Raw genomic sequence first — 22,529 nt, 5'->3', positions numbered from 1 at the left:
GTTATTGCACGTTGACTTCAACATAGGCCGTGCACACATTAATGTGACTGAACCGCGTATTTCTTTCTTTATAAGGTCCTTTCGGCTACTACCATCGTCAGACCTGTAATTAAGATTAAAGGAACATAAGAATGAAAGGTGTTTGCTACACGTTATTAGGTTACAAGAGGTGAAAAATTAAAAAGTTGAATCACTCAACAAAACTTAGAATATGTAAAACACGTTCAGTGACAGTGTCAGTACCAATAAAACCTAGACTTGTGTGGGGCGTCAAATTCGAACTTGGCCCTAAAAATCTACATAGATACAAGTGGTATCTGAGATACTGACAGTAAATATTGTCACATATGTTCTAGGTTTTGAAGATGGAACTTCTTAATTTTATTAACTTTTCAATTTTTCAGCTTTTGTAGCCTAATAAGTATAGCAAATGCCTATCATTCTTAGCATCCTTTGACTTCTTAAATCCAGGCGTCGCGAATTCGCATCATGCCAAAGCGACGCTAATAAATGGAAGGTTAGTTGTTTTTAATGCCAGTGACGGTAGGTGTAGATTTTACAAGAAAGCTGCCACTGCTCTGACATGTGCTTCCGTCTCCTGAGTGTTTCGGGTACTTCTAGAGTGACTTGGTGTTCGCACCTTTTGTTTACAATACACACACACACAAACGAGAAGTTATCGTCATTGTTTGTACCATCAGAGCTAGATACAGAGGCAAGTTCATTTCTGAGAACTATTTCCTTGTTCCAAAGTATCTGTGACCTCAAACAAATGACGTTTTGATGTAATAAACTAGACGCACGTGCAAGTGAATTCGAAAATACCCTTTGTGTAAAATACGTATCATTAGTCGTTTGTGTACCTTTATGGGCGCACACAAGAGATGAAATCAAACGAAGTGGTAACAAACATTTTGGTTGATTTATATCAGCAGAATACTGCAGTGACCAATTGTGTTCATTATTTACGTATACTAGGTGAGTCAGGAGGAAAGGTACAAGCTTTGAGGGGCGTAGTATTAGTAATTCTGAACAAAACAACTTCTTATGGACGTGCGCCGTATTGGTTTCCGAGATAGAACACATTTAATGCAAACTGGTATTTATTTTCTGTATTATTCAAACATTGTCATTGTTGACAACGTACCACAGTAGTGTAGAGGAAATAGAGACGATAATTTGATACAGGACACTTGGGTCTATCAAGTCTCGACACTGCCTCAAATTGGCCTGCAATAACTACACTATGTGATCAAAAATATCCGGACACCCAAAAAACATACGTTTTTCATATTGGGTGCTTTGTGCTGCCACCTACTGCCAGGTACTCCATATCAGCGACCTCAGTAGTCATTAGACATCGTGAGAGAACAGAATGGGGCGCTACGTTCTACGAAGTTTTTTGGGGTATATACGCCCCACTACAAACAAATTATGTATAAACCAACAGAATTAGAGAGTTGGGTAGCAATGTTTCCAAAAAATTTCTAGGACGTATAAGCAAACACAATTAATTTCTTCAGGAATTCTTCGAATGGAGGAAATGATGATTCAGTCTGATTTCCGTGAAACAAACTCCGCCCCATTTGATCGATCACAACCTTCTATAGATCCACCTCATGGTCCTTAGTAGTTTTCTGTAACTTGCGAAAGCATCTTACTGCATGCTATCACTAGACAGATATGAGGTATAGACGTACCATCGCTCAAAACTGCATATTACTCTAATGGGTCATATGTACCCCATCAACCACAAAGAGGTTAACGGCGGTAGCTGAAACGAAGTCATAAATGAAGAAATATACTAAGCCATCTAGACGGCTTTATTCACAAAATATCCACAATGATGGCAAACTCAGTAAATTTATTTCTTTTATTGGTAACAATTCGTATGTTGTAAACAATACCAAGACATGAGGTGACAATGGTAGCGGCAATTTAGCCACAAGCGTCGCAATAACCTTGTTATCCGACATTTTACGCGCTGTAGTTGCTTGCGCAAGTCCAGAAAAATTGCATAATTTGCTAGTTTAGTTTCCAAGTCCCCTGTTTGTAGGGGGCAGGTGCAACTAGGTGCACCTCAGCCCACATCGGCAGTCGTCTCAGTGGGCTGTGGTTTTTGCCGCAGACTATTAGTGTGATGTCGCCGGGTTCGATTCCTCGCGATAGCATCAGCTTTTCCTGAGACGAGTTTCACTCCTGGTTCTGAGGTCAGCTCCATAGGTGCTTGAGCAAAGAAGCAGCGACGCTGGCACCGAGTCCACCCAGGTGTCCACAGAGTGAAACTCGACGATCAGCCAGAGACGCACGGCAGCTGAGTGAACTCCGGGCGCGACAGTACACCAGTCTTTCGATAAAAAAATCCTCCCATACCCGCTTATGCCACAAGAAATCCACCAACATAATTCTAATCTGATTTGACGTAGTAGTGTGTCATAGTGTGTCATGTCCTGTTTACTTTCACTTAAAGAGACATGTCACAAATATTCGAAATTAAAAAACGTCGGTTTTACTGACAATAAACGTTTTCCTCTTTCGTTTTTTATACTTATATGCAGGTTAGATGCAGTATTTATCAACGCAGAGATCGCTACACTCTTATTTCAGCTGACATGCCCTCGCCTTCCTCAGCTGACACGCCCTCGCTTTCCTCAGATCTCTAGCCCAATTCACGATGTCAGCTTCTGGCGCACCTACATTTTACCGAGGCGTCATAATTAGAACGCAATTCGGCGTTTTCTTACACATGAGATACTGCGAGAGGCTAAAGTAGCGTTAACGAGCGGAAAAGAAAAAACCACAGGACTAAACGAGGATCGAGTACCGAACGTCTGATTACTAGTATTACACTAAACAAAACAAACCGTCTCCGTAAAAGAGACTGCAAAAATATATTAGCGCAGTTGCGCTTGACCGAGAAGTGGCCAGCTCGAATTCCACTACCGTATTAGACATTTTCATCAGAGTGACTGGTGGTGGCATATAGTTGTAGTTCATAAAACCGTACACCTGTCTCCTCAGTTAAATGCCAAACTTCTCGAAACTTCCTGGCAGATTAAAACTGTGTGCCGGACCGAGACTCGAACTCGGGACCTTTCCTTTGAGGGGGCAAGTGCTCTACCATCTGAGCTACCCAAGCACGACTGACGACCTCTCCTCACAGCTTTACTTCCGCCAGTACCTCGTCTCCTTCCAAATGTCTCTTCGGTATCACGTAGAATGATGGGTTACGAGATTCTTGATGATGCGACCGTCGTATGGAACGGTATATAAGGCGTCCCCTTATTATTATTCGAGAGGAGAGGTCTGTGCGGTACCAGTAGGCTTCCGCTTTCCCATAGTTAACGACAACACAAATTTTACACTACACTTTAAGCAGACTTACCAGTTGAATTTATAACTAAGTGACTATTACGATATCCTCAATCAAGTTTCAATTGCAAGTTGCCTGTCTAACGGCTTCTAGGGACAACAGAAATTTGATTTTCAATATTTCGAGTCGTTCGTCATCGAATTCAAAAATTTAAAATGCTTTAACTGCCTACTAATTAAGAGGTGTAATACATAATTTTTAGTAAAAACCTACATATGGTTTGCATCCACTGCGATTTGATTTTTGGGCTTGCATCGCCCGTAGAAGTTCGGTAACCCTGGGGATAATATTATTGCTCACAGCTACACGCATATCGTCACTTGCATTCAGTCGATTCCTGGACTTGTTTTAAGTACCAGCAAAGCGGAGGACCCTTGTTAGTGTACATAAGTAGTGAAGGAAAGCATAAGATAGTGCAAGGCGATTTCTCGAATTTAAGTGTATGACATTGCTTTTATACACCAAAACTGCTCAGGCGAATCATATTCAACTACGTCCTTACAGTTCCTATCACTCTGGAATTCAGTGAGCTCTTCCTGCACTTCTCCAAATTTTCTAGCATTAGTGATAAAAGGTTTGCGAATCCGTTTTTGGTCAACTACAGCTTCTGTTTTGTTATACTCTGGGAGGTAATGACTGAATACAGAATTTATCAGCCAATGTTTGCAGGTGACTCTTGTTTTTTTCTTGTATGTCTGCCCTTATGGTGTCATACTTTTCATCACCAACGTGTGGTTTCAATGTCGCGAACGCAGAACAACTGCTTTCAACAGTTTTACTTATTTATAACAGTAGTTTGCAAATATAGGCCCGCAGTTTGTCATCAAAGATAAATACATCTACGCCTTCTTAGTATCTCCTTCCAGAAGCTTGCAATTGCTAGTTCGGCGTATTGAAGTATGTGAAAATATCCACAAGATAAGCCAAATTCATCTGACACCTTAGATCAGAAAACTGTTGTAGTATGTGTTTCACTTTTTCCTCACTTAGAAACAATTCAACATGTCCTCTGAGTTCGTATAGTCTTCCAAGCATGTTACCTTTCAACAACCAACGAACTTCAGTAACCAAGAGAAGGGTCCCATGGTCTGCGTCCACTTCAGAGCACAATTTTTTACAGAGGCGTGTATTTAAGGCGCTGCTTTTGATAATATTTAGCACATTTATGGTCAATTACATTGTATTATTAAAGCGCTCAAGAAGATTCTTGGAAGCTAACTTCTGGTGATCTGTGATACAATGCGTTATTAATGCTAAAGAATTCTTCCGTTTTATTAACGTCGTTACACCGGGCCGTGATCCTAACATAGCTGGAGCGCCATCCTTCCAGGAACCGACAGGCTTCTCTCAGAAAATGTAATGTTTCTGCATATATTCGTTATTATTTTCTTGACGCCCATACCTTTTGATGTAGTTTCCTGTTCCCGAAAAGTCAATAGCTCTTTTTCGATTATGTTGTTGTCTAAAAAGCGGACAAACTCGAGTAACTTATAACAACTAGAAATATCAGTCAATTCATCACACTGCAAAGCGAAGCATTAGCTCTTGAAACAAGTCGCTCTTAGATATCATTTCATATTAGTTCAGTTCGAGCTTTTACCGTGTTGTTCGATACAGGTAATTCTTAGGACTTTTTTTTCTTTTTTCTTTTTTTTTTAAGCATCTAAGCCAACTAAGGTTTTATGAGTATTTCTCCTATTGTGCGAGACTGTTTTCATTGCGCTATCACAACCGACGCCTCAAACGACGCTACTAATGTTTCCTGCGATGTCGCAAATCTTTTACCACTAGTGGCGAGCTTCATTTATTGCCGAGTCTCTAATTAATTAATTTTCTTTCAAAGAATTCTGATGGTCGGCCAGAGAAATCAGGATGGACCGTTTATAAGTGGCTTCTTAATTTCCCTTGGTTCAAGGAATCGTTCGCGATAACAGCGGCGCATATAATGCACTGTGGTTATATTTTTCCATTACTTTCTATCGAAGTAAATCCGAATTGAATGTAACTACTGTCGTATTTTCTCTTGTGTGTCATTTACTCAAAACAAAACAGAAATGCAGTCGAATATAAGCGTAACAGGGAAAAGCGTAAAAAATAATGTATTTTTCCTACTAAAACAAATAAATAATATAATAAATAAATATACTTCTTCTACAATTATTTTTAATAACAAAACGCTACACAATGTGATATTCTAATGAGACAGCCAACGAAATGTACCCAGCACACATACATGGGTATACTCACGCCTGTATTCTCATATGTAGTACCGATGTCGATTAACCCCCCCCCCCCCCCTCCCAATGAACCATGGACCTTGCCGTTGGTGGGGACGCTTGCATGGCTCAACGATGCAGATAGCCGTACCGCAGGTGCAACCACAACGGAGGTGTATCTGTTGAGAGGCCAGACAAACGTGTGGTTCCTGAAGAGGGGCAGCAGCCTTTTCAGTAGTTGCAGGGGCAACACTCTGGATGATCGACTGATCTGGCCTTGTAACACTAACCAAAATGGCCTTGCTGTTTTGGTACTGCGAACGGCTGAAAGCAAGGGGAAACTACAGCCGTAATTTTTCCCGAGGGCATGCAGCTTTACTGTATGATTAAATGATGATGGCGTCCTCTTGGGTAAATTATTCCGGAGGTAAAATAGTCCCCCATTCGGATCTCCGGGCGGGGACTACTCAAGAGGACGTCGTTATCAGGAGAAAGAAAACTGGCGTTCTACGGATCGGAGCGTGGAATGTCAGATCACTTAATCGGGCAGGTAGGTTAGAAAATTTAAAAAGGGAAATGGATAGGTTTAAGTTAGATATTGTAGGAATTAGTGAAGTTCGGTGGCAGGAGGAACAAGACTTTTGGTCAGGTGAACACAGGGTTATAAATACAAAATCAAATAGGGGTAATGCTGGAGTAGGTTTAATAATGAATAAGAAAATAGGAGCACGGGTAAGTTACTACTAACAGCATAGTGAACGCATTATTGTGGCCAAGATAGACACGAAGCCCACGCCTACTACAGTAGTACAAGTTTATATGCCAACTAGCTCTGCAGATGACGAAGAAATTGATGAAATGTATGATGACATAAAAGAAATTATTCAGGTAGTGAAGGGAGACGAAAATTTGATAGTCATGGGTGACTGGAATTGGAGAGTAGGAAAAGGGAGAGAAGGAAACATAGTAGGTGAATATGACTGGGGCTAAGAAATGAAAGAGGAAGCCGCCTGGTAGAATTTTGCGCAGAGCATAACTTAATCATAGCTAACACTTGGTTCAAGAATCATGAAAGAAGGTTGTATACATGGAAGAACCCTGGAGATACTAAAAGGCATCAGATAGATTATATAATGGTAAGACAGAGATTTAGGAACCAGGTTTTAAGTTGTAAGACATTTCCAGGGGCAGATGTGGACTCTGACCACAATCTATTGGTTATGAACTGTAGATTAAAACTGATGAAACTGCAAAAAGGTGGGAATTTAAGGAGATGGGACCTGGATAAACTTAAAGAACCAGAGGTTGTACAGAGTTTCAGGGAGAGCATAAGGGAACAATTGACCGGAATGGGGGAAAGAAGCATGGGTAGCTTTGAGGGATGAAATAGTGAAGGCAGCAGAGGATCAAATAAGTAAAAAGACGAGGGCTAGTAGAAACCCTTGGGTAACAGAAGAAATATTGAATTTAATTGATGAAAGAAGAAAATATAAAAATGCAGTAAATGAAGCAGGCAAAAAGGAATACAAACGTCTCAAAAATGATATCGACAGGAAGTGCAAAATGGCTAAGCAGGGACGGCTAGAGGACAAATGTAAGGATGTAGAGGCTTATCTCATTAGAGGTAAGATAGATACTGCCTACAGGAAAATTAAAGAGACCTTTGGAGAAAGGAGAACCACTTGCATGAAAATCAAGAGCTTCTAAGCAAAGAAGGGAAAGCAGAAAGGTGGAAGGAGTATATAGAGGGTCTATACAAGGGCGATGTACTTGAGGACAATATTATGGAAATGGAAGAGGATGTAGATGAAGATGAAATGGGAGCTATGATACTGCGTGAAGAGTTTGACAGAGCACTGAAAGACCTGAGTCGAAACAAGGCCCCCGGAGTACACAACATTCCATTAGAACTACTGACAGCCTTGGGAGAGCCAGTCCTGACAAAACTCTACCATCTGGTGAGCAAGATGTATGAGACAGGCGAAATACCCTCAGACTTCAAGAAGAATATAATAATTCCAATCCCAAAGAAAGCAGGTGTTGACAGATGTGAAAATTACCGAACTATCAGTTTAATAAGTCACAGCTGCAAAATACTAACACGAATTCTTTACAGACGAATGGAAAAACTGATAGAAGCCGACCTCGGGGAAGATCAGTTTGGATTCCGTAGAAATGTTGGAACACGTGAGTAGAAATGTTGGAACACGTGAGGCAATACTGACCCTACGACTTATCTTAGATGAAAGATTAAGGAAAGGCAAACCTACGTTTCTAGCATTTGTAGACTTAGAGAAAGCTTTTGACAATCTTGATTGGAATACTCTCTTTCAAATTCTGAAGGTGGCAGGGGTAAAATACAGGGAGCGAAAGGCTATTTACAATTTGTACAGAAAGCAGATGGCAGTTATAAGAGTCGAGGTGTATGAAAGGGAAGCAGTGGTTGGGAAGGGAGTGAGACAGGGTTGTAGCCTAATCCCCGATGTTATTCAATCTGTATATTGAGCAAGCAATAAAGGAAACAAAAGAAAAGTTCGGAATAGGTATCAAAATCCATGGAGAAGAAATAAAAACTTTGAGGTTCGCCGATGACATTGTAATTCTGTCAGAGACAGCAAAGGACTTGGAAGAGCAGTTGAACGGAATGGACAGTGTCTTCAAAGGAGGGTATAAGGTGAACATCTACAAAAGCAAAACGAGGATAATGGAATGTAGTCGAATTAAATCAGGTGATGCTGAGGGAATTAGATTAGGAAATGAGACGATAAAGTAGTAAAGGAGTTTTGCTATTTGGGGAGCAAAAAACTGATGATGGTCGAAGTAGAGAGTATATAAAATGTAGACTGGCAATGGCAAGGAAAGCGTTTCTAAAGAAGAAAAATTTGTTAACATCGAGCATAGATTTAAATGTCAGGAAGTCGTTTCTGAAAGTATTGGTATGGAATGTAGCCATGTATGGAAGTGAAACGTGGACGATAACTAGTTTATACAAGAAGAGAATAGAAGCTTTCGAAACGTGGTGCTACAGAAGAATGCTGAAGATTAGATGGGTAGATCACATAACTAATGAGGAGGTATTGAATAGAATTGGGGAGAAGAGGAGCTTGTGGCACAACTTGACTAGAAGAAGGGATCGGTTGGTAGGTTATGTTCTGAGACATCGAGGGATCACCAATTTAGTATTGGAGGGCAGCGTGAAGGGTAAAAATCGTAGGGGGAGACCAAGAGATGAATACACTAAGGAGATTCAGAAGTATGTAGGTTGCAGTAGGTACTGGGAGATGAAGAAGCTTGCACAGGATAGAGTAGCACGGAGAGCTGCATCAAACCAGTCTCAGGACTGAAGACCACAACAACAACAACAACAACAACAACAACAACATTTCGATTAAAAGACTTTAACAATGAAAAATATTTACTTACCTATTTTACATAAACCATAAACTATAATGTTTTTTTTTGGGGGGACTTGGTTCAAATGGTTCAAATGGCTCTGAGCACTATGCGACTTAAGTTCTGAGGTCATGAGTCGCCTAGAACTTAGAACTAATTAAACCTAACTAACCTAAGGACATCACACACATCCGTGCCCGAGGCTGGATTCGAACCTGTGACCGTAGTGGTCGCGCGGTTTCAGACTGTAGCGCCTAGAACCGCTCGGCCACCCCGGCCGTCGTTAACAGACAGCATCATATCAATAATACAATTTTATTATACATACATACAATAAATTCTAACACTTAATTACCCCTTGTTCAAATTATCATTTCATCCTCTATCAATTCTTCTGTTGAATAGTTCCATTTCTCCCAAAGCCTCGTTTTTAAAATTTCTGGCTTAATATTAAATATATTTTTGCCCATTATCTTGTTGTAAATCAGTTGGATTCAAACGACAGATAAAAAAAAACTGGACTGGTTTTTCTTGAAGAGAAAGAAATACTAACTCGGTCAGTATGTAAAAACTGTATCGACTATTTTCATTTGTTTGCTTCCACAAACTGGTTTCACTCGAAATAAATGAATGAATAATCATCCAGCTGACGCGTAAAGCTACAACCGAATGAGTCGACTGTTTTCTAAAAACCTACTGAATTCACTGTTTTCATTAGGTTGTTCCCATCAGCACTACTCACCGGGCGCGCGGAGCTGCACTGCCCGCATAAAAAGGGATTAATTATTTAAAGCGAATAAAAACTTGAAAATTTAAATCCTTCGCGGACCATATTTTAGCTCTTGTTGAGCACTGGTGGCCGGCGGACCACTATTTGGGAACCAACGCACTGAAGTTTAATCATACATGTTTATACGTTCTGCTTATATGTTCTACCTTGAACAAGAGTCAAAGTTTTCGTCTTAATGCAACGCCACGCATTTCAGCGCCTTCATGTCCTCGTCAGTAAATTGATTTTTGTTTTGCCAGTACGAAATGATGCCTTACCGTATGGGGTTTTACTTCACGTCGTTTTAACTTGAGTTGATGTAGGTGTTTTTGATAGTGCTCTCCTACAAATTCGCTTTTCTGAATATTTTGTGATACGGTATTAGTAATCACGTACATAAAAAATTACGTTTATTACATCGTTTCATAGCTTCTCCTATTCCACTGGTGAAGCTATCCCACACTCTGTTTAGCTCCTGACTTTCAATTTAGGCGTTTTCTTATCAAGGGTCCCTATCTGGTATTGATAGATTTGTCCTCTGTTATTACTGAAAGTTTCTATCATTATCACAGGAACACCTTGTATACATATCACGGTTCACAAACAACTTAAAAAATCATAACATTACGGAGTGAGCTCCCTACTGTATTCATTGCTGATTTCATAGTTTTCTTCTTTCTTTGTTTAATCTACATCTACATCCATACTCCGCAAGTCACCTGACGGTGTGTGGCGGAGGGTAGCTTGAGTACCTCTATCGGTTCTCCCTTCTGTTCCAGTCTCGTATTGTTCGTGGAAAGAAGGATTGTCGGCATGCCTCTGTGTGGGCTCTAATCTCTCTGATTTTATCCTCATGGTCTCTTCGCGAGATATACGTAGGAGGGAGCAATATACTGCTTGACTCTTCGGTGAAGGTATGTTCTCGAAACTTTGACAAAAGCCCGTACCGAGCTACTGAGCGTCTCTCCTGCAGAGTCTTCCACTGGAGTTTATCTATCATCTCCGTAACGCTTTCGCGATTACTAAATGATCCTGTAACGAAGCGCGCTGCTCTCCGTTGGATCTTCTCTATATCTTTTGTCAACCCTATCTGGTACGGATCCCACACTGCTGAGCAGTATTCAAGCAGTGGGCGAACAAACGTACTGTAACCTACTTCCTTTGTTTTCGGATTGCATTTCCTTAGGATTCTTCCAATGAATCTCAGTCTGGCATCTGCTTTACCGACGATCAACATTATATGATCATTCCATTTTAAATCACTTCTAATGCGTACTCCCAGATAATTTATGGTATTAACTGCTTCCAGTTGCTGACCTGCTATTTTGTAGCTAAATGATAAAGGATCTATCTTTCTGTGTATTCTCAGCACATTACACTTGTCTACATTGAGATTCAATTGCCATTCCCTGCACCATGCGTCAATTCGCTGCAGATCCTCCTGCATTTCAGTACAATTTTCCATTGTTACAACCTCTCGATACACCACAGCATCATCTGCAAAAAGCCTCAGTGAACTTCTGATGTCATCCATCGGGTCATTTATGTATATTGTGAATAGCAACGGTCCTATGACACTCCCCTGCGGCACACCTGAAATCACTCTTACTTCGGAAGACTTCTCTCCATTGAGAATGACATGCTGCGTCCTGTTATCTAGGAACTCCTCACACGTGGTTGCATAATATGGAGCATGTACTGCACCTAATTAGAAGAAATTTTACTTGGTGTCCATCTCATTCTCCGTACAGTACTCTCCTTCAATCATTTCCCAGTTGGTTTGATTTTATCGGCCACCCTCTACAAGTGGAAGATCCCCAGATTCGTTGTTACAAACAGCGATGAGTCTTGATGTCGTGGCTGAGGCCACGCTGTCCTTCAGTAGCGTGTCGTTATCGCCAGTGGGCTGCTGTAATACTGGCTATAAAACTGAAGTACTACTAAACTCTTCACAGCCGGCACCTTTCCCTTCCTTATTGGCCGCCGGGGAAATGGTCTGTTTACGTATGGCTCACGCTATAGACAACATGCGGATCAGATAGCTCGGTGACGAGAAGGGTTAGAATTCAGTACTTCTACACAGTGACAGGCTGAGCACGCAAAGAATGTACACATAATTAAAAGCGAAATTCAAACATTACAGCAACCGACACAGGCACAGAAACGGTCGCCATGGGCTGTTCGCCGTAGCAGAGACTTTAACGATTGAGTGTTGTGCAATAGCCAGCCTTTGCCGTATTGATATATCTAAAACCTGTCTCCATTTTGTATGGTTAACACACCTGTACATGATTTAGAGTCATTTCCGTCAAAGAACAAAGAAACATTGGAGTAATGCCAGGATCTTCACGCAATGACAGGATCATTATTTTGATCTGAGATCCTACTGATTATTTCTTGAGTATACTGATTTACATTTCCACAATGCATGCAAGATGATAATAATTTATGTAGATATTTGGTTCGTTCTTCATTTACGCTTCAAAGTTAGACACTGCGCTATATGTAACCATAGTGAACTCGAGTTCACGATACGCAGACTGATGAAAAGAGATACTCCTTTTACTGAGATTAAATAAACAATGGCATTCGGAAGAGCATTCGCCGTAGGGATTACCTCAAAAAATATGACCGGTATATTCAATAGTATCAACGACCTTATATATTACGAAAAAGGTGAGATTGTGGAGAAAATTCATCTAGTTAGACCTGAATGTCTCGTTAACAGCTAACTGGTCACATTAATTTAGTTAAAAAAGAATGAGAAAGGAAAACATGGTGCTTTTATTGATCAGTCCATGCTGGTAGTCGGCGGAGATATTCTATGGTAAGCAACGGAATGAAGACCTGAATCCCTGTCCCCCTGAATGTGGAACCAGTTTGATAAACTCTGCGTCACCTCACTCTGTCTTCTAGTTCGGACCCTATGACTCCCTTGCCAATTTTAACTAACCTGACGGAGCATTCTTTTCACGGATTCTGACAGCCGACGTTTGTGATCCATCTGCTGCCAGAGCAGATCATAAATATCTCGACCTCCGCTGAAATGTCCTACTAATGCCAGCCGACTCAAGTCGTCTGTGATACGCAACGTTTCGACATGTTACTACCGTCTCATGACCTACTATTGTCATGACGATGTAAAATGGACAGGTTGCCTTATTATACGATTTATTTTATTATGCTTCTTTTCAGGCTCGTTTTGACAACGCTTGAGAGTGGCTATATTTTGATTTAACAGCAGAAGTATTTCCTCTGGAATTTTCGTAAGGGCTCCTCATGTAGTACGTTCTTTGAGTCTGCGCTTCGTCGACATACGCCTGACAAGAAAGAATTATATAGCTGTTACTCTCCTTTTTCTAGTTCTTACTTCTACGTCGCAGCAAAAGCAGAGGTGCCTTTTCAGCCCACTGAAGCGGCTCATCAGTGGTTGGAAGCTTCTCTCTCTTCTGGTTGATACCGAAAGACTACCTCAAGCAGTTGTAATCTTTCACGTTTCGACCTTTTCCTGTCAGCTTGTCGGCATTCTTTTACTTCGCATATTCTAGTCTTCTCACATGGTGTTATGTACTGTGTGGTAGTTTCATCTCATTCGTCAAGATCTTTTTTTTTCCTAGATCCGCGCGACCGCTACGGTCGCAGGTTCGAATCCTGCCTCGGGCAAGGATGTGTGTGATGCCCTTAGGTTAGTTAGGTTTAAGTAGTTCTAAGTTCTAGGAGACTGATGACCTCAGAAGTTAAGTCCCACAGTGCTCAGAGCCATTTGAACCACTTGTCCTAGGTCTTCTTGTTTCGAACTACGCTGTCGTGCGATAGAGCAGAAACCATTTTGATTTCCTGGACTTCGGCACTTATACTCAGGTACTGACGGAATCTGAGACAGTATAGCAGGACTTGTTTTAAAAGTAAAACGTATTAGATGGAAATTAACGTGCTCACATTCTGAAGAGAAGGTAGAAAACCTCTACAAAGAATTACAGAAGCTGATAATTGTCGGCAAATCCCACAAAAAATGCTAATGGACTATTTTAATGAGAAAGTAGGGCAAAAAGTAAAGAACAGTTCTCCAACGGGTAACTAATAGCTGTAGTGACATAGTTTATATGTTAGCAGCATTTGCCGCGAAAAACGCTTGTCCATTAAGCTATTCTTCCAGAAGGAGACAAATTGAAACGGACTTAGCAAAAATCGAATGGAACTCAGAAATGAGAGTGACTGTATTTCATCATAGAATCAAGAGGTTCTGAGGGTATGACGGTCCTAAGCGGCTTTCGAATTCAAGTGGTCACAGGCACTTGAGCTTCATAGCGAATGATGAATAAAATATAATTATCCGGAAATGCCTTCTAGAGGATGTGAGAGGATTCAATCAAAATTTTTTTCAGTGAGATTTCGGGATTGCAGCCGGATCACGTTGACTTCTTACCACGATATTTCGGCTGGAAATCGTCCAGCCATCTTCAGGTGAGTGTCCATCACTGGAGACTGGAAGTTCCCAGAGACAACTTTATAGCAGCTCAGTTCCAGTACAGCACTCGTGTCTGCCACATCGCGGTCGCGAAGTGGGGTCGAGGCAGTTTCAGATACGTTTTTACAGTCTGACGATAATTTATGGATTTGTAGTTTTAGCTTGACGATGTCCACTATGGACAAACGGTAGTTACTGTTATTCTGAAGAAGGTTGGGTTATCCCGACTGAAACTTAGGTAAATTCTAGGTAAGCGGTGCAACTGAGGCTGTTGATTATTAAAATTAAAATTAATATTTATACAGTTGTTGACAGGGCTGTGAAATTTTGAAGATATTTAAATGGTCATGTACAGGGCTATTACAAATGAATGAAGCGATTTCATAAATTCACTGTAGGTCCATTCATTGACATATGGTCACGACACGCTACAGATACGTAGAAAAACTCATAAAGTTTTGTTCGGCTGAAGCCGCACTTCAGGTTTCTGCCGTCAGAGCGCTCGAGAGCGCAGTGAGGCAAAATGGCGACAGGAGCCGAGAAAGCGTATGTCGTGCTTGAAATGCACTCACATCAGTCAGTCATAACAGTGCAACGACACTTCAGGACGAAGTTCAACAAAGATCCACCAACTGCTAACTCCATTCGGCGATGGTATGCGCAGTTTAGATCTTCTGGATGCCTCTGTAAGGGGAAATCAACGGGTCGGCCTGCAGTGAGCGAAGAAACGGTTGAACGCGTGCGGGCAAGTTTCACGCGTAGCCCGCGGAAAATTGGCTCATGCCACAACTGGAGACCGACAGCGCCGACTTCATCTTTCAACAGGATGGTGCTCCACCGCACTTCCATCATGATGTTCGGCATTTCTTAAACAGGAGATTGGAAAACCGATGGATCGGTCGTGGTGGAGATCATGATCAGCAATTCATGTCATGGCCTCCACGCTCTCCCGACTTAACCCCATGCGATTTCTTTCTGTGGGGTTATGTGAAAGATTCAGTGTTTAAACCTCCTCTACCAAAACGTGCCAGAACTGCGAGCTCGCATCAACGATGCTTTCGAACTCATTGATGGGGACATGCTGCGCCGAGTGTGGGAGGAGCTTGATTATCGGCTTGATGTCAGCCGAATCACTAAAGGGGCACATATCGAATATTTGTGAATGCCTAAAAAAACTTTTTGAGTTTTTGTATGTGTGTGCAAAGCATTTTGAAAATATCTCAAATAATAAAGTTATTGTAGAGCTGTGAAATCGCTTCAATCATTTGTAATAACCCTGTACTTGCTCTAATTAACGGATGCCCCTGAAGTAAGGGCGAATTTAAATTTTGCGCCATTTTGTCATATGAAAGTTGGCAGTCGTGGTTTTTTCATGGTTTTTTATCTGCTATTCTTTCCATTAGTAGCCTGGTTGCTTTTGATTGGTGAGCATTGTTGTTTGATGTATATTTTAGTCATGGAGCAGATGTCAACTGAGCAACGTATCCAAGTGATAAGAAGTTATTACAAAAACAGTGAAAGTCCCACGGCAACCTTTCGTGAATTTCGGGTGACACTCGGACGTAATGCTGCTCCAAATGAATCAGCACTTCTGAAGTTGACCTGGAAGTTTGAGACCACGGGCTCTGTTTCAAACGTTAAGAAAACAGAACGATCGCGCTCTGTTCGAACACAAGAAGACATTGCTGTCGTGTGTGACAATGTGACCGTAAGCCCCAGAAAATCGGCCCGCCATTGAGCTCAACAATTGAATTTATCACCAAGTTCACTGCATGAAATCCTTCCAAAAGATCTGAAAATGCATGTGCACAAGATTCAACTTACACAAGAGTTGAAGCCTGCAGATCATGAAAAGAGACATCGATTTGCTCAGTGATTCTTGGCTAGATCAGCGGAGAACAAGAACTTCACAAAAAGAATAATTTTCTCAGATGAGAGGCACTTCCGCCTCAGTGAGTACGTCAGTAAGCAGAACTGCAGAATTTGAAGTAGCGAAAATCCGCTAGTGACTGTGAAAGATGAGATACATCCACAACGCACGACTGTGTGGTGTGGGTTCTGGGCAGGAGGAGTGGTCAGCCAGCACAGTTTTAAAAATGATGAGGGAGTTGCCGTGACTGTGAACGGCAACCGTTATAGAAACAAGCTTTCTTATTAGTTTTCCCTCTTATTAATGAAAATGACGATTTTTGGCTTCGACGAGATGGTGCGACATGTCACACATCCCGTAAAACGATTGCTCTTCTGAATGAAAAGTTTTCTCAAAAAATTATCTCTCTGCGTGGCAACCAGGTATGGCCTGCCAGATCATGCGATCTTACTGCTTGCGACTTCTTTTTTTTTTGGGTGGGGGGGGGGTTTGTGAAATCAAAAATGTGCGTGAACAAACCACAAACAGTACACCAATTGAAGGATGAAATTAAAAGGTTATTAACGGAATCCCACCAGATGCTTGTGAACGCGTCATCGAGAACTTCAATGAACGCATTGCTCGTTGCCACTCGGCCATATGGAATATATAATTTCTTATACATAAATGGGATAAGTACTTAATATATTCTATAGCACTTAAATATTCGTCCCTACTTCCCAGACACTCTCTATTTGGGTGTTTTCGTACACAACACACAGATTCAGCGTATGATAGTACGATGAAAAATATATGCGCCAATGCTACAGCTCCCACTGGACGTTATCACGACAATGAGAAATTTAATATTGAAAGATGTGTCAAGAATACTCGTATTCTACATCTTCAAAACCGCTATCAGTAGCCCTACAGGAGATTAACACATCCTTAAACTGAGAAAACGTAGAAGAAATTAGTTTAAATGGAACATGCGTGAAGCAACTTCATTTTGATAATGACTTTGTTGTGTTTTCTTCAAATGTAGATCAACAACCGAAACAAATGGATGGACTTCGTAGGAAAAAATTACAGACCTATATCCTTTACATGGGTTTGGTGAAGAATTCTTCAAAATACTCTAAGTTCTAATACAATAAATTCCCCTGAAACACAAAAGCTTCTGTCAAGAAATCAGCACAGATTTAGAAAGCATCGCTTGTGCGAAACTCAGGATGCCCTTTTCTCGCACGATCTCCTGCGACTCGCGGATGAAGAGCACCTGCGACTCGCGGATGAAGAGCAATACATAGATTCCGTATTCCTAGATTTCCGGACAGCGTCTGACGCGATGCCCCACTGCAGATTTTTAACGAACATTCGAGCATATGGAATAGGTTTCCAGGTATGTGAGAGGCTCGAAGACTTGTTAAGAAATAGAACCCAGTAGGTTTTCCTCGACGGCGAGTGGTCGTCAGAGACAAGAGTATCGTCAGCAGTGCACCCGGGAAGTGAGACAGGACTGCTCTTGTTCTCTATACAAATAAATGATCCGACTGACAGGATGGAAATAAATATGCGACTGTCTGCTGGTGATTTTGTGGTGCACGGGAAGGTGTAGTCGTTGAGTGACTGTAGGAGGCTACAAGATGACAGGCAAAATTTCTAGTTTGTGTAATGAGTGGCAGCTAGACCTAAATGTAGAGAAATGTAAGTTAATGAAGATGTGGTGTGCTGCCTGACACAGTTAATTCGATTAAATATCTAGACGTAACGCTGGAAAGAGATTTGAAATGGAAAAACCACGTAAGGATGACAGTAGGGAAGGCGAATGGTCCACTCCTGTTAATTTGGAGAGTCTTAGGAAAGTGTAACATATAAGACGGTGAACAAGTATAGGACACTTGGGTGAACCATTCTTGAATCCTCGAGTGATGTGGATCCCTACCAGGTCAGATTAAAGAAACATATCTAATCAATTCAGAGGCATTCCGCTAGATGTCTTAGAGGGCGGTTCGATCAGCACGCGAGTGTTACGGTCAGTGGCGGATACATATGGGGGCCGTCCGCATTGCCAAAAATGTTCAAATGTGTGTGAAATCTTATGGGACTTAACTGCTAAGGTCATCAGTCTCTAAGCTTACACACTACTTAATCTAAATTATCCTAAGGACAAACACACACACCCATGCCCGAGGGAGGACTCGAACCTCCGCCGGGACCAGCCGCACATTCCATGACTGCAATGCCTTACCCGCATTGCCACCCGCACCGCCCCCACCAGTGAGCCCGCACGCCATTCGATCGCTTCTTCCGTCTGTCGACTCGACTGAATCGAGTTATCGAGTAGTTGTACTTTACTATGTAGCACGCGCATTCGCGTCATCGTATTTTATACGTTTCTGTATGACACAGATAGCTAACACATATCTACGAGGAAAGTCGCGGCCATTCTATGATCTCGATACGTTATTATGTCTAGCATTTGTTCGAGAAAACTAGCGAATATTGTACTGTTTTCTTGTACAGAGAACCTTCGATACATAGCGTTATAAATAAGGAAGCTACACTACTGGACATTAAAATTGCTACACCACGAAGATGACGTGCTACAGACGCGAAGTTTAACCGACAGGAAGAAGATGCTGTGATATGCAAATGATTAGCTTTTCAGAGCATTCACACAAGGTTGGCGCCGGTGGCGACACCTACAACGTGCTGACATTAGGAAAGTTTCCAACCGATATCCCATACACAAACAGCAGTTGACCGGCGTTGCCTGGTGAAACGTTGTTGTAATGCCTCGTGTAAGGAGGAGAAATGCGTACCATCACGTTTCCGACTTTGATAAAGGTCCGATTGTCGCCTATCGCGATTGCGGTTTATCGTATCGCGACATTACTGCTCGCGTTGGTCGAGATCCGATGACTGTTAGCAGAATATGGAATCGGTGGGTTCAGGAGAGTAATATGGAACGCCGTGCTGGATCCCAACGGCCTCGTATCACTAGCAGTCGAGATGACAGGCATCTTATCCGCATGGCTGTAACGGATAGTGCAGCCACGTCTCGATCCCTGAGTCAACAGATGGGGACGTTTGCAAGACAACAACCATCTGCACGAACAGTTCGACGACGTTTGCAGCAGCATGGACTATCAGCTCGGAGACCATGGCTGCGGTTACCCTTGACGCTTCATCACAGACAGGAGCGCCTGCGATGGTGTACTCAACGACGAACCTGGGTGCACGAATGGCAAAACGTCATTTTTTCGGATGAATCCAGGTTCTGTTTATAGCATCATGATGGTCGCATCCGTGTTTGGCGGCATCGCGGTGAACGCACATTGGAAGCGTGATGGTATGGGGTGCCATTGGTTAACACGTCTCGGTCACCTCTTGTTCGCATTGACGGCACTTTGAACAGTGGACGTTACATTTCAGATGTGTTACGACCCGTGGCTCTACCCTTCATTCGATCCCTGTGAAACCCTACATTTTAGCAGGATAATGCACGACCGCATGTTGCAAGTCCTGTACGAGCCTTTCTGGATACAGAAAATGTTCGATTGCTGCCCTGGCCAGCACATTCTCCAGTTCTTTCACCAATTGAAAACGTCTGGTCAAAGGTGGCCGAGCAGCTGGCTCGTCACAATACGCCAGTCACTATTCTTGATGAACTGTGGTATCGTGTTGAAGCTGCATGGGCAGCTGTACCTGTACACGCCATCCAAGATCTGTTTGACTCAATGCCCAGGCATATCAAGGCCGTTATTACGGCGAGAGGTGGTTCTTCTCGGTACTGATTTCTCAGGATCTATGCACCCAAAATGTAATCACAAGTCAGTTCTAGTATAATATTTTTGTCCAATGAATACCCGTTTATCATCTGCATTTCTTCTTGGTGTGGCAATTTTAATGGCCAGTAGTGTAGTTTGTATTCAGAAGCAGCAATATTAAGACGGAAGAATGAATAAGTAAAAAGTCCTAGTTGTAGCAAGTGTAAGTGTGAAGATTAGTCAAGAGTAGGAGTGATCAGTTGATTGTGAAGTATTAATAATAGTAATTCATAGCAATTTCTCACGAAAAATATTGTTACGAGACTCGTAACAATATTTTTACTAATAAAGTAACAGCAGTTTCCCATACCTAACTCGTAACTCGTATTACGAGTTAGGTATGGGAAACTATTGATGCGTATATCTCCGGTAATAGTGAATTTCGAGAAGATTCCTAAAAACTCATTGTTACTATATAAGCCCTCTATCGGATATTTATCAGTTTAAATAAAACTTTCTTAAACTTTGCATGTGATTTAATTATTTTGTATTACGGTAAAAGTAAAAGAAGCTTAAGATATCTTTAGCGCTCTCTCCTTGTTTTTTTTTCGTATCTGCCACTGGTTACGTGGAGTACTTCGTAAACTGATATGGGAATTCCTGGAGGAAAAACGACGCTCTTTCCGTGAAACACTATTGAGAAAATTTAGAGAACAGGCATAGTAGCTGGCTGCAGAATGATTCTACAGTCGCCAACGTATATTTCGCGTAAGTACCGTGAAGACAAGATGAGAGAAACTAGGGCGCGTGCGGAGCCATATAGTCAGTTGTTTTCCCCTTCCTCCATTGACGAATAGAACAGAAAACGAGATGACTAGTTGTGAGTGGTATATGGTACTCACCGCTATATACCATACGGTGGCTTCCTGAGTACGTATAAAAGAAAGTCAGATGAAAACGAGACAGATGGAAAAAAGTAAGTACTCTGTTCATGAAGCACCAATTCCATAAAATTTCAGTTTACAATTAATTGCCTTGGAAAGTTCACCAAAAATACTGACTGATGACATTTTATTACTTAAGGCCTGTAATATTTGGTAGGTGAATTTGTAAATAGCATTCTCAGTCGACTAACTCTACTGGCCGGCCGCAGTGGCCGAGCGGTTCTAGGCGCTAAGTCCGGAACCGCGCGACTGCTACGGTCACAGGTTCGAGTCCTGCCTTGGGCATGGATGTGTGTGATGTCCTTAGGTTAGTTAAGTTTAAGTAGTTCTAAGTTCTAGGGGACTGATGACCACAGATGTTAAGTCCCAAAGTGCTCAGAGCCATTTTTTTAACTCTTCTAGGATCCAAACTGTGATATGCTAAATAAATTATTTCTACTTAAATGTGAGACCACTTTTGGGTGCATTACTTTTGCGAATATTTTGAAAATACGTTAGTAACGAAACTGGACGACAATTACGCAAGTTTTTTTGTCACTTTTCTTGTAAAGATGCTTAACAAATGCACATTTTAAGGCGTCTGAAAAAAACTTCCTGTGCCAGAGATCCACTAAATGTGTTGCGTATTAAGTTAGAGCAGCTATACAGAATTCTGTCTGAAATTCCATCAACACCTATAAGCTTTCTTTCCTAGGGTTTTTATAATTATATTGACTTCAGAGCAAGTGCTACTGTTAGTTTTTTAAAGATTTTGGAATGACACTTGTTTCGTCAGCTAAAAAGTTTAATCGTACTTTCGCTGCTACACTTAGAAAGTGATGGTTAAACGTACTCGCAACTTGTGCATTATCAGTAACAACATTCCCATTTTTTTAATTGTTATGATATCTAGTTCACTGAATGCCTTTCCTGTCTCTCGCTTGACAATATTCCACACACGTTTAATCTTATTACCTGCAGTATCAACTTCTGTCAGGGCGTACATAATACTGGTAATTTTAATGACTTTCCCTAAAATATTACAGTATATTTTTAATATGCAAGTAATATTGAATGTTGACTTATTCTGAACTTTATATAAAATTACTTCTTCCCCTTACATGGTATTTTAAATCCCTTAGTTATCCATGTCTTACTCGTGTTTTTAATTAATTTTCTATACATCTCTTAGGAAAGCAATTTTCAAATACTAACAGAAATTTAGTATGGAATAAACCGAATTTGTCATTATCATCTCTTTCTTTATATACCTCATCCCATACCATCTCTTTTAAGGTACTCTTAAAACAGTATATCCTATCTTTATTAATAAGCCTCACTGCTTTGTGTGAACCACCCTCAAGGGTGTAAGGTGCATTGTTTATTTCCATTACTTGTGCATCGTGATCAGATAGTCCGTTAACTACTGGGTAATTGTTCCGACCTGAGCACTGTCTATAAGAACGTTACCAATTATGGTCCTACAGTGTTGATGTGCACGAATTGGAAAATTAACTACTATAATTAGATAGAAGCCAACGGCCTTGCCGCAGTGGTGTCGCCGGTTCCCATCAGATCACCGAAGTTAAGCGCTGTCGGGTTGGGCTAGCACTTGGATGGGTGACCATCCGGTCTGCCGAGTGCTGTTGGCAAGCGGGATGCTTTCAGCCCTAGTGAGGCAAACTGAGGAGCTATTTGATTAAGAAGTAACGGCTCCGGCGTCGTTAACTGACATACGGCCAGGAGAGTGGTGTGCTGACCACAT

General features: G+C 41.5%; 1 protein-coding gene and 1 pseudogene across 1 annotated transcript in view; one reads left to right on the top strand and one right to left on the bottom strand.

Moving 5' to 3' along the window:
- The window catches only part of LOC126183680 (rho guanine nucleotide exchange factor 17), a 380,446-nt gene that overhangs the window by 305,466 nt on the left and 52,451 nt on the right, over positions 1-22,529 (bottom strand). The window lies entirely within an intron of this gene.
- On the top strand, positions 22,299-22,416 carry LOC126185621 (5S ribosomal RNA; annotated as a pseudogene).

This window comes from Schistocerca cancellata, chromosome 4, assembly GCF_023864275.1.
Source record: "Schistocerca cancellata isolate TAMUIC-IGC-003103 chromosome 4, iqSchCanc2.1, whole genome shotgun sequence".
NCBI lineage: Eukaryota > Metazoa > Arthropoda > Insecta > Orthoptera > Acrididae > Schistocerca > Schistocerca cancellata.
This window is presented reverse-complemented; position numbering and strand designations above follow the sequence as displayed.